Source organism: Argiope bruennichi, chromosome 10 (assembly GCF_947563725.1).
Source record: "Argiope bruennichi chromosome 10, qqArgBrue1.1, whole genome shotgun sequence".
Taxonomy (NCBI): Eukaryota; Metazoa; Arthropoda; class Arachnida; order Araneae; family Araneidae; genus Argiope; species Argiope bruennichi.
The window spans coordinates 25,031,759-25,042,398 of record NC_079160.1 but is presented as its reverse complement, the minus strand read 5'-3'; positions in this window follow the sequence as shown (position 1 = coordinate 25,042,398).

Sequence of the window (10,640 nt, the reverse complement as noted above, 5' to 3'; positions counted from 1 at the left end):
AATATTTAAAAAAATACATTCATACTTATAATTATTTTTCTTCTTAAAATTAAATTATAATCCACGAATTAAGAGAATGAATATTTATTTTTGCATTAAAAAAATGTAAAATATATGAATTAAAACTATCATTTTTAAATTAAATTTTTGTAAATTTTTAAATTAATTTGAAATAAATTAAAAAAGCAAAAAAAAAAAAAAAAAAAAAAAAACACCACTGCCAAGACCGAACTTGAGTCTTCTGAATACTAAGAAAAGGATTCCACTACAATACCCTACATGATCGGTAACGGAGACACATTTTAAGTAGATAAGCCATACAGGAAATTTGAGGGTCGTTTTCTAGAAATTGACTAGCTTTTGTGCTTAGATATTTTCGGGAGTGAATATTCTAAATGTATATTACCAATGAACTAAATTCCATTCCGAACTGAATTTTCAATCTCGTGCCCTCCCCTCGTTAGTAAAACAGTGTATACAGATCGTTCGCTTTCTTCCTTTTCACATTAACTGTAGCAACATAGCTAATTTAATTTGTCTAGATTACAGATTTATTAATAAATGTAACCGATTTTTTAGGATTTTTTCTTAAACCTTTTAACGAAATAACTGATGTAGCTTAGCTCTAATATTAGTAATTTTTCAAGAATCTGTAATGTATTCTGTAATGTAAATAAAAAAATTCATATAATGCAGCATAGTTAACATTAGGGAAAAAATTGCCGCATATATGATGAAATAAAGTCCACAGCGAAGACAATTATTTGATAGATTTTAAAAATATTTGTCATGATTCTTTTTTCGTCATTCATTACTGGCTGATTCGAAACTTTCTTTTCGAATTCGACAAAAATTCGATTTTTTCCCTTATACACAGAATTTCTTTATTATTGCTATTTATTTTTTCACGCAAACAGCTATAGCAAGGATTAATTAATTTGCCCTATTTGTATTCTTTTCTTAAATTAAAATCACAGTTCTTGGGAGAATTCTTAATTATAGCCTTAATAAAATATGTGTACTATACATACAATAACAAATTTGAGGAGACTGTATATATAACCAAAAATTCCTAAAATGCTGCATAATTTAATAAGAAATTTCAGCCAGATGAAAGATTTCTGTAAAAAAAGAAAATAATTCTCGATAGAAAATATTTATTATATTTCTTCTTGTATTCGTCTCTTCGTATGACTCGTATAAATCTCGAAATAAAGGGAACTGTCAGATCCGAAGATTTTATATTAAATTTGAAAATGTCGAAATATTTTATCATTTTCGAAATATTTCATTCAAATACATCGACCTCTATCAAACCTATTATTTTTCAGAATATTTAAGTTTCTATAATTACATTCAGCTATTCAATTAAACTGATTAAAATTTAATGTTTAACTAATTTTAATTATAAGAATTGATAAAATTTCACATAAATGTTAGCTTTAAATAATTAAAGAAACCGTATTTGTTTATGTAGGAAAAATTTTGGAAAATAATTTTCTTAACTCGAATGATACTTTTAATACATTTTTATCTTTCTGATTATTTTAAATGCATTATGATGATTTAAATTTGTGCTCAAATATTACGTAAGATGTGTTCTATACAAAAATATAAAGAAATAATGTTATAAACCTTTATTAAATACTTTGTTTCTAGAAAAAAAAATAATAATGAACATTAGATTTTGATTCATATGAATATCATTTAAAATAGCTAAAATTTATCTAAGACTCAATCAAGAATGGAAAATATATTAAACCAAACCATTTGTTAAAAAAGTATTATTTTTAAATCTTTTTAGAAATAAGAAAAAAAAATCTAATTTATCAATATAATTAATTTATAATATAATTAAACAATAGGTAATGGTTAAAATCAATTTTTCAGAATTTTTAAATTTAATTTTTTTCAATTAATTTTCATTTTTTTTGAAGAAATACTTACTCTAATTACTTAATCCAGTCGAAAATTTCTATCAAATATCTTTAAATAAGCACGAATGAAGAAATAAACTTTTATTTTCTGTTTTTGTTCATAGATGGCAGCACGAAATAATGGAAAACTTTTATTTCCTCTATTTCTTCATAGATGGCAGCACAAAATAATGGAAAACTTTTATTTCCTCTGTTGTTCCATAGGTGGCAGCACGACAAAAACTTTTATTTTCCAGCAGCACTTTTTGTTAGTTCTCGCCTCAGATTACAAATATTTTTCCCCAGCAAATAAATGAATGGATTGCTTTTTCATTGGATGGATAATCATTGCATCGATGTATTGAATTAACAGAATTATCAAAAAAAGAATTAATTATAGAAAAAGTGTATCTAATTGATCGTATGAAAAAAATTAATTATTATAGAAGGCATAATATAGATTAATAATTATATAATAATAATAATAATTAATTTTTTCTATAAAGACAAAAATTCTGATTGCTTATATTTCACCTTATAAGATAATTCCATTATATTTTTTAAGGTAACTGAAATAATGTGTTAAAAGTTTTTATTTAAAACTTGAATTTTTTCAAAATTTTTATGAAAGAATGAATATTAAAACAACGTTAATTATTAAATATATATATATACAGAATTTTTCTTTGATTATTCTATTGCAAATGAAAAAGACGGAAATTCTGGTGTAAAAAGAATAATGCAGAATTTTGCACTAACATAGCATTTACATCGAATGGTGGTGCTATTGCAAAAAATGTACCTGTTACACCACTATATTCCCCCAAAAAACACGAATAATAATTATGGCAATAATATCATATTGCTTCTTAATTATAATATTTTTCATTTTTCATTATTTTTAATTCAACCCCTAGCATTTTTTTTCTTAAGTCTTTCTTTTTTTCTTAAATGAATATACAGTGTAAAAATATTTTCCAGAAAATCTTCTTAGCAAAATTCTATGTAAAGTTAATTTTTCTGCTTAAAAAATATTGCAGCTATATATATTTAAGTAAGGATAATTTAAGTATTTACAATTTTCAACGCGTAAGAACTAAAAGTGAAAAGTGAAAAGACTTAACATTTCTTTCCAATAAGGATATTGTGTATCACATTTTTTTTATCATATGAGAACATGATGTTGTTTTGGTTTCAGGTTTTTAAAGCCTCAAAATGCGTAGGCAAAAAATTGGCGATTTATCGCTTTTATGATGAGAGGACATTGTGTTGTTTGGGTTGGTAGGGAGGGGGGGGGTTGGAAGCTCGAAATCTCGCAAGCAATGAATAAAGCATAAATGGGGCGTCCTAAGATTTCCCTGCAAAGCACCATAGTAATCCTATGGATTTATAAAAGACCCTCCCCCCCCTGGAGTCATCTACTGCGCATGCACAGATGGTTTTCATTATATCTCATAAACTATATATGTTAGAAACATGGGGGTTTCACCATAGTAATTCTATGGGACTATAGAAGATCCCCTATGGAGTTATCTACTTCGCATGCGCAGATGCTTTTCGTTATATCTCGTAAACTACATATATTAGAGACATGGGGCTTTTACTTCGAAGTACATCTCTACGCCCCCCCCCCCCAAATCTTGGATCAGTTGCGCATGCGTAGTACGGATTTTGCTTAATATTGATCAAATCAATATTGGATCGATACCATAGAGTTCCTATGGGTCTCGGGATGTCGATGAAGTCAACTTCCGGCCAGAATGGAAGTTGTTATATCATGGTTTCTATGCAACGTAAAGACGAGTGCGACCCATCTAAACACTCGTCACGATGAATAGAGTCGAATGACATTTTTACCAAAACTCGGGTCTAGATCAGGTCCCGAAATTTACAAATTGATCAAATCAATATTGGATCGATACCATAGAGTTCCTGTGGGTCTCGGGATGTCGATGAAGTCAACTTCCGGCCAGAATGGAAGTTGTTATATCATGGTTTCTATGCAACGTAAAGACGAGTGCGACCCATCTAAACACTCGTCACGATGAATAGAGTCGATTGACATTTTTACCAAAACTCGGGTCTAGATCAGGTCCCGAAATTTACAAATTGATCAAATCAATGTTGGATCGATACCATAGAGTTCCTATGGGTCTCGGGATGTCGATGAAGTCAACTTCCGGCCAGAATGGAAGTTGTTATATCATGGTTTCTATGCAACGTAAAGACGAGTGCGACCCATCTAAACACTCGTCACGATGAATAGAGTCGATTGACATTTTTACCAAAACTCGGGTCTAGATCAGGTCCCGAAATTTACAAATTGATCAAATCAATGTTGGATCGATACCATAGAGTTCCTATGGGTCTCGGGATGTCGATGAAGTCAACTTCCGGCCAGAATGGAAGTTGTTATATCATGGTTTCTATGCAACGTAAAGACGAGTGCGACCCATCTAAACACTCGTCACGATGAATAGAGTCGATTGACATTTTTACCAAAACTCGGGTCTAGATCAGGTCCCGAAATTTACAAATTGATCAAATCAATGTTGGATCGATACCATAGAGTTCCTATGGGTCTCGGGATGTCGATGAAGTCAACTTCCGGCCAGAATGGAAGTTGTTATATCATGGTTTCTATGCAACGTAAAGACGAGTGCGACCCATCTAAACACTCGTCACGATGAATAGAGTCGATTGACATTTTTACCAAAACTCGGGTCTAGATCAGGTCCCGAAATTTACAAATTGATCAAATCAATGTTGGATCGATACCATAGAGTTCCTATGGGTCTCGGGATGTCGATGAAGTCAACTTCCGGCCAGAATGGAAGTTGTTATATCATGGTTTCTATGCAACGTAAAGACGAGTGCGACCCATCTAAACACTCGTCACGATGAATAGAGTCGATTGACATTTTTACCAAAACTCGGGTCTAGATCAGGTCCCGAAATTTACAAATTGATCAAATCAATGTTGGATCGATACCATAGAGTTCCTATGGGTCTCGGGATGTCGATGAAGTCAACTTCCGGCCAGAATGGAAGTTGTTATATCATGGTTTCTATGCAACGTAAAGACGAGTGCGACCCATCTAAACACTCGTCACGATGAATAGAGTCGATTGACATTTTTACCAAAACTCGGGTCTAGATCAGGTCCCGAAATTTACAAATTGATCAAATCAATGTTGGATCGATACCATAGAGTTCCTATGGGTCTCGGGATGTCGATGAAGTCAACTTCCGGCCAGAATGGAAGTTGTTATATCATGGTTTCTATGCAACGTAAAGACGAGTGCGACCCATCTAAACACTCGTCACGATGAATAGAGTCGATTGACATTTTTACCAAAACTCGGGTCTAGATCAGGTCCCGAAATTTACAAATTGATCAAATCAATGTTGGATCGATACCATAGAGTTCCTATGGGTCTCGGGATGTCGATGAAGTCAACTTCCGGCCAGAATGGAAGTTGTTATATCATGGTTTCTATGCAACGTAAAGACGAGTGCGACCCATCTAAACACTCGTCACGATGAATAGAGTCGATTGACATTTTTACCAAAACTCGGGTCTAGATCAGGTCCCGAAATTTACAAATTGATCAAATCAATGTTGGATCGATACCATAGAGTTCCTATGGGTCTCGGGATGTCGATGAAGTCAACTTCCGGCCAGAATGGAAGTTGTTATATCATGGTTTCTATGCAACGTAAAGACGAGTGCGACCCATCTAAACACTCGTCACGATGAATAGAGTCGATTGACATTTTTACCAAAACTCGGGTCTAGATCAGGTCCCGAAATTTACAAATTGATCAAATCAATATTGGATCGATACCATAGAGTTCCTGTGGGTCTCGGGATGTCGATGAAGTCAACTTCCGGCCAGAATGGAAGTTGTTATATCATGGTTTCTATGCAACGTAAAGACGAGTGCGACCCATCTAAACACTCGTCACGATGAATAGAGTCGAATGACATTTTTACCAAAACTCGGGTCTAGATCAGGTCCCGAAATTTACAAATTGATCAAATCAATATTGGATCGATACCATAGAGTTCCTATGGGTCTCGGGATGTCGATGAAGTCAACTTCCGGCCAGAATGGAAGTTGTTATATCATGGTTTCTATGCAACGTAAAGACGAGTGCGACCCATCTAAACACTCGTCACGATGAATAGAGTCGAATGACATTTTTACCAAAACTCGGGTCTAGATCAGGTCCCGAAATTTACAAATTGATCAAATCAATGTTGGATCGATACCATAGAGTTCCTATGGGTCTCGGGATGTCGATGAAGTCAACTTCCGGCCAGAATGGAAGTTGTTATATCATGGTTTCTATGCAACGTAAAGACGAGTGCGACCCATCTAAACACTCGTCACGATGAATAGAGTCGAATGACATTTTTACCAAAACTCGGGTCTAGATCGGGTCTAATTTACAAATTCGAGTTACATTGCATTTGCTCGTATCGTTGGATAGAACTCATCAAAATGCAGGTAACGATATGAGTTTCACGTTGCTACACCGAGTGGTTCGCGAAAAGTTGGCACTCAAAGTTGTAAAAATGTTCGTGGCACTCAAAGTTGTAAAAATGTGAATTCTCAAGCGAGGTTTTCAACCTTGTTTTTGCACAAAATCTCTTTCCGACTTACGTTATTAGGAGCCAAGAAATGGAAACGAGAGCGGAAAAAGAACATGATGTTGTTTTGGTTAGGGGAGGGGGTTGAAGCTCGAAATCACGGAGGCAATGAATAAATCATAAATGGGACGTCCCAATTTTTCTCCCCACGAAGTCTTGCAAATAAAAAAAAGAAAGGGAACAAAAGAGCAAACAGAGGCCGGAAGGAAAGGATAGAGACCGATAGAGAAATCTGGTGATTGTTTCAAACCGGTTTAAACTGGTTAATGATTTAAATTAATTAAGACAAATAATGACTTAAAAATAATAATGTTCTCACATGATAACTTGAAATTTGCAATCGTAGATTTCATTTTAATTTTTAATTTTTTTTAATCATGTGAGAACATGATGTTGTTTTGGTTAGGGGGTTTGAAGCTCGAAATCATATAGGCAATGAATATTGAAGCTCGAAATCGTAGTAGGCATAAATGTCAATTTTCATCATCATCTTTTAATCGCATATAGTTTTTTACCTGCTTTTACCAGTATTGCTTTATTATTACGTATACTTCTCTGACAGCAGATGCGTTTTTAAAAGGTCGACGTAGAGCTATGACATCATAGCTGTTATTTTCATGGAATGTCATTTTTTTTCGCAGGAAATTAAATAATTTAATTTTTATAATATGTTTAAAAAATCCTCATTCGCGTTTAATAACATTTTTGATAAAAGTATTTTCTCTTTCCCCCAATGGGGAAATATCACTTCATTTATTCTTAAGTTAAGTTTACATTGAAGGATTTAAGTCCTTTCCTAAGATTAATCCATTATGAAACAGTTTTATGATCTCAAAAATTATAAAATAGCAGTTTGTGTTTACAAAAATATTGTAATAAATTAATATGTTTAAAAATTTATTGGTAAATAGTTTATTATTTGGAAATCGTATTTTGACGGAAACGCTCGTTATTCAGCTTCTAAACGTGGCAATCCTTTTTGTGAGAACGGGATGTTGTTTTGATTAGGGAGTTTTGAAGCTCGAAATCGCATAGGCAATGAATAAAGCCTAAATGGCAATTTTCATTTCCGATTTTTTTCTTGGGTGGCAAAAAAGTTTTGGAGCTCTCGTCAATCTCGAAAGAAAAAAAAAAGCATCGTTTTTTTAAAAGTTGACGCATGCGCGCTAATAAGATCACGTGATCAAAAAAACTTCTCACATGATAACTTAAAATTTGCCATTGCAGATTTCATTTTTAAAATTTTTTATTTTTATTTATTTATTTTTAGCTGAAAGCTTCGTGCTTCATGTGCAAGAGAAAAGTAATCACAATAAAATTAAAGATAGATGCTATTATCGCTAAAAAAATCGTAGTAATAATGCATAAATAGTAATTGTTTGCCGGCGTCCTGGCATAGGGGTAGCGCGTCTTCCCCGTGATCTGGGCGCCCCGGGTTCGAGTCCCGGTTTGGGCATGGTTGTTCTTCTGTTGTTCTATCTGTGAATGTGCCCTCCTGTAAAAAGGGGTTGTGCAAGCGAATGAGTGATGCGTGAGTGGCAAAGCCGTACTCTTGGCCCTAGTTGGCGCTGCTATAAAAAAATAAGAGACGTTCCCCCTCAGGCTTAAATCGCTGTCTTCTAACAGTGGGCTTGTCAGTGGCAAGTGCCATAAGAAACAAACAAACAAACAGTAATTGTTTTTTTAATAAGCAAAATTTGAAAAAGATTAAAATTTATTTAAAAGGATAAATGATCGAGATTTATTAATGAAATCCTTTAGACATTTAATATATCCTTCAATAAGAACTACCTTGAATGCTACATTTTTTTTTTCTTTTTGAAATAATGGCTCATTTTTATTGAAGTTTTTGCATCATTGGTTAAACTGACTTGGGGGGGGGATTTATAATGCTTGCCTTTAAAATAATTATTTCCCAGCAGCATTTTAATTTCTTAACATTTTTTTTTTTATCGGTAATTCTCTTCTTTTCAAATATTTTTTTATAAATTACATAATTTCGCAATTCATCAGCATTGCTAGTTCAAAATAGCAGCAATGAAATGTTAAAATTTTAACTATTGCAACAATTGTAAGAAAAATGTTTGATTGATTTTTCATTTAAAGTAATCTAAAAAATAAAATTTTAATATTTATCTTTTTGTGCTGGAGAGGGTCGCAGCGAGAGGACCTTAAATAATGAAACTTTTTTCTGAAATTCCTGATTAAAAGGAAATGAAAAAAAATTTTTTTCTTCAAGTTTAAAATATATAATTTAGTGAATAAAAACTTTTAATAGCTTTAGAATATATATTTTGCTTATTTTTATGTGATTAAATCGGAGAAGTTTTAGAGTTGTCTTGCACTCGTTTATTAAATAATTATCCTTTTCAGTAAGTAAATAATTTTTGCATCTTAAATAAGAATCAAAACAAAAAATAATCAAAGAGTTTCAAAACTAAACACGATTTAAGTGAAAGTTATTCCAATTACACAATGATAAAACAAATTTCATCTATTTTGATAACTATCTAAGAAAGCATTTTATTACTCAGTTATTATCATGTGAGAACATGATGTTGTTTTGGTTTGAAGTTTTTGAAGCCTTAAAATGCGTAGGCAACAAATTGTTGAAGCCTCAAAATGTATAGGCAACAAATTGGCGATTTATTGCTTTTGAGGCATCCATTTTTCGCTTTTAGGGTTATTAGAAAATAATGCAGAAGGTTGTCATTTTTGGTGATTTATCGTCAACTAAAGTTACAACTTGATTTCCAAATTATTTACTCTCTTACGAATTGTCTTAATTAATTTAAGTCATTAACCAGTTTAAACCGGTTCGAAACAATCAACAAACAAAATTTGGGAGAATACAATTACAGATGCAAAGACCACATAACAAAAAAATTAACCCGTTTGCGCTTTTGTGTTATCATATTCATTGATTGATATAATTATAAAAATTTGCCTTTTCGGATTCGGAGAGATTAAAACGTGAAACCTCACTAAAATCTAAATGTCGAACTTTATTAAGATCACAACATTTTATATTTATATTCTTCGCATATGAAAAAGCAAAATAATAAATGAGTAAATAAACTTTCACAAAAAGGTCTATAGTTGCACTGGCAAATTTTAATAGAAAACCATAGATATAAAGTTATTTTGAGAGCCCTCCCTACATTCAATACTCAGTACTGAGACGTACTTTGAGGTCTCACGGAACGAGGCGAAAGCCTGGATGTGCCTGATGGAAGAACTTTAAAAAGATTAAATGAAAAGTTTGTTCATTTATTTATTTACCCATTCTAAGCTAACTTTCACAAGGGGATAAGGCTCTTATTGGGAATGTGAAAAATTTGAATTTATAATATATAGATATAGCATATAGATATTGTTTTATATAAATGTAAACAATATGTTAATTATGTTTCCAAACAATTTAGTAAAAAAACAACAATCTCTAAAAATATAAACAAACCACAAGATATAATAAATGTCAAAAACTAACGCCAATTTTTGTGGCATTACCAAATCAAATTACTTATGTCAAATATCTAAGAGAAATACTTAAAATAAGAAATAAATTACAACATGGATAGAACATTAAAAATGTTTTAGTTAAAAAAAAACACAAATAAAAATTCCTAAAAAATAGCGAAAGATAATATAAAAACGATATCTTTTATTGGTATCTTTATCCCTAAAATTCGTCAAATATTATTCAAAAATTCTAAAAATTTCGTATAATATGAGTAGTGCAATTTAAAGTTAAATTCATTCATGGGAGTTTGATTTGGCCAGAGTATTCCTAAATAAAAAAAAAGTCTCGTAAACTCTAAAAATTTGTCCAATTTAATCTTAAGCTTGAATCCAAGAATATTTCTTTTAAATAATAAAAGATGAGTGAAAATCCTTCAGATAGTTTTTAAAATAGATTCAAACCATTGGCATTTGATAGTAATGTTTCGTGTTTATGCACCATTTAAGGTTCAAAGCAGAAGAAATTACTTGACAGAGCATCTGAAACTTTTATCAACTCAAAAAGCGAAACAATGACCCCTCGTTTGGAAAGTGAAAGTAATGGA